Raw genomic sequence first — 3,267 nt, 5'->3', positions numbered from 1 at the left:
TCTTAAATATTTATTCAGAGTAATATATAATTCTTATATTTTATATAAAAATATTGAGCCAGATGATTGATTTGGTAAAATTTCTAAAGTATTATTTTGTTAATTTATATATTTATGAATGGTTTTTAAAGCAAAAAGTATTTATTTGTAAATGAAGCACAGGAGATGATTATTGAAATAAAAGTTATATTCTTCCAGGACTGATTTTTTGAGTTCATTCTAATTGGGCTGTGTATTGTTTGACCACATCTTGCTTCTCGGAAGAAAGGAAATATGCTTTAGAAAATTATTTACTACGAGGTGCCCGGTTTCACTCGGGAAAATCCCGCAGTAGCAGACGAAGCCGTTCACATCTGTGGATGTGAGCATGTGAGATATGTGATCTTCTGAATGCTTACAAACTTTTCCAATGCTTAGTCCAACTTGTCGGTCATAATGTAGATTTGATCTCGTAGAATATCTGAATTGTACAAGTGCCAGAAATCTTCAACCGTAGATGTAACGGCCATTAATACGGGATGTTGCGTGATGGATGTTAGATTCAGTTGATGAAGCTGCAATTACCTTTGTGGGCCTTCAGATGGTCAGGTTGCATAGAAGGATTAAAAGGTTTTATCTCCAAACTACTGCTTGACTATGGGGTAATAGGTCTTCAGGCCACGGTTCTTAATGTTCCTTATACAAAAGCCAGAAGGGAGATAAAACGTTCCTGGGTATGAATTGCTTATTTCTTCATCTTTTACAAAACAAGAGTTTAGAATCAAGGTGATATAAACTCTGCAAAACAAACACTTATTACCAAAACACGAACAAGGTGTTATCATTTATGCAATAAAATCTAATAAGTCATACAATATATTATCCTTAACACAAGGGCCATAAGAAGCTTTAGTATATTAAATTCTGTCTTAGACATAAATTTTTGGTGTTCAGTCACCAATTGATGCTGTCTCACCACTTGATTCAATGATGAAGAAATAGAAAAAGCGACGCCAACGTTATATTTTTATTTACAATATGTGTACAGTACATCGTTTGCTACACTTTGGTATTGAACTGTACGATCGAAAGTCCGTTATATTTGAATTTTCTGCTGATTGGGAAGTCTGTCCTTGGTAGTCACTCGTCAGAGAGAGAATGTGTAGTTCGATGTTTGCTCCTTTTTTGCTTGCGCCCTTTGTCGGCCTGAACCGGCACATTGCCGCTGGGCGCCACATATAGTTTGGTTTTTATAAAAAAGAAAATTCCTCATATCCAGTGCCAAGTCTAAATGATACAATGTAGAATAAATTGATTGGTTAAGAATATTGAAGAACTGTGCAAGTTCAGATAATTTTACCAAAACGATAATTGCTAAATGAATTTGAAATATGTATTCAGAAAGCTTTGCGAATTATAAATGTACATAAAAATGCCAAGAGAAGATATTTTTTTCAAAAAAGGGTGATAAATAAGGCTATTTTTTAAATTTAGTTTGGGAAGACTTCTTTCAAAATTTCACTAAGAAAACTGGGAAGAAGTTCAACAGCAACCACTCATTTGGATGTTAGGATCCATCAGCAATCCTCTATCTATAGCTGAATAGTTATGCCTAAAATGCAGTCGTAAACTGAACTAACTAGACATCAGAAAAAAAGAATTTGTAAAATTAAGAATGTCAAGTGAAATATTTTATATAAATATTCGAGAGCATGACACTGCACGTTTACTAATACAGAACATTTTATTTGCTTTTGAAACATAGTTGAATGCATTCAGATAAAAAACAAGGTATAGAATATCGATCTTGAATAAATTTAAGATGTAGGAAGCATTTATACATTATAAATTCACATGCCATATCAAAATTACACATTTTAAATTAATTGACATATCTTTAATCATAACAATTTAACTTTTCATTGAAGTAACGTATTTTCACATAAGATGTTTTCCGGTAGAGTCTGGTACTGTTTGATGCACTTCTTTTTGTTCTGTTGTTATCATTGTTGCAAACTGAAGGCTTGCGAAGGGTTTCTATATGCAATATTTTCCAGAATCTAGCTTCATCTGATTTATTAATGCGAACAGCCACTCTCGAACAGGTTTCTCATTCTGTTTTCCTGCAATAATAAAATTTGCGAAATTGTTTTCTAAGTTGTTACTTAGTGTTTCGTTTATTAAAAAAGTACTTACTGCAAATAATTGACAAGATATCTTTTGGAGACCGTTTCGTTCTGCAAGAGCAAGTGATACGATTCGGCTTCTGTTCATGTAAGTTCTTCATTAGAGATTTTCATGGATGTAGTAAAAAGAAAAAAGAGGTTATCGAAAATTTATCTATTTCCTATAAATTTATATTTGCAATCAATAAATTAATAGATCTTATGCAGCTTAAGTCCCAGTAATACGTTTCAGTTGGAGTTGTGTATTACCTGCATTCCTGTCACTTAAATGACAGGTGTCTAAGCAATGACTGAAGCCATTGTTTTTCGTAAAATGGCGCCTTGTTTTTACAGCATTATACAAATGACGAGACAATTACAAATTAGCAAGAATTCTGAAATACTTACTGTAGTGTAGAGTTCAGATTTGTTTCTTGCAATTACTAATAAACATTCTTTAAAGGCAGCCTTTCGTGTTGGCACAAAACGGTGGACCGATATGACAGAAGATATGGAAAGAGCGCAGTAGATCCTGGACTAAAAATCGAATTTAAAGAAACATTAATATACTTACATTAGAAAATATTTTTACAGCTTATATAGAGTATAAGAATAAAGAATGCAATAAAATTCGTATTACCCGGAGAAAAAAAAAAGTCTCAAAAGCAAAATATCCTCTAAAACGAAAATGAAATTTTCGAACATCATTATTTTTCGCATTTCTGTAAAAAGAGAAAAAGCAAAACAATTATTAAATCGGCAGACAACAATATATGCCGATTATTAAGCTAAGAAGAAGAATTACAGTACATAATGTTCAAATACAGTACCTCACAACAACTGGGGTCTTCGTTACTTCGTATGGAGATTCACGTTACGAGCCTCTGCAGTAGAGTGACTTGACGGGTGAAACTGCAGCTCCCAAATATAACGATTAAAATAGGAACATATAAAATACAAAATCAAGCGCACACAAAAAAAGGGACAGTACCTAAGACGTAACTGGACAGTCTTCTACAATAACCGCTTCAGTGTTCTGCTGCTCACTAGGACGATTTAATTATTTTTTATACATGGCTTTTAACTCACAAGTTCACCTTCATACAGAAATTGGTATCACTCG

At 33.0% G+C, this 3,267-nt stretch overlaps 1 long non-coding RNA gene across 1 annotated transcript; it reads right to left on the bottom strand.

Annotated features, from left to right (window-relative positions):
• Positions 1 to 2,075: 2,075 nt before the first annotated feature.
• Positions 2,076 to 2,586, bottom strand: LOC136970789 (uncharacterized). Its single transcript, XR_010880041.1, has 3 exons — positions 2,553 to 2,586; positions 2,176 to 2,260; positions 2,076 to 2,102 (listed from the first exon to the last, which is right to left on the bottom strand). It is a non-coding gene; the product is annotated as an uncharacterized lncRNA (long non-coding RNA).
• Between the last annotated feature and the right edge of the window lie 681 nt (positions 2,587 to 3,267).

Source organism: Centruroides vittatus, unplaced genomic scaffold, assembly GCF_030686945.1.
Source record: "Centruroides vittatus isolate TY-2023 unplaced genomic scaffold, ASM3068694v2 contig_216, whole genome shotgun sequence".
In the NCBI taxonomy this organism is placed as follows: Eukaryota; Metazoa; Arthropoda; class Arachnida; order Scorpiones; family Buthidae; genus Centruroides; species Centruroides vittatus.
Note: the sequence above shows the minus strand (reverse complement) of the source record. Positions and strands in the feature narration are given on the sequence as shown.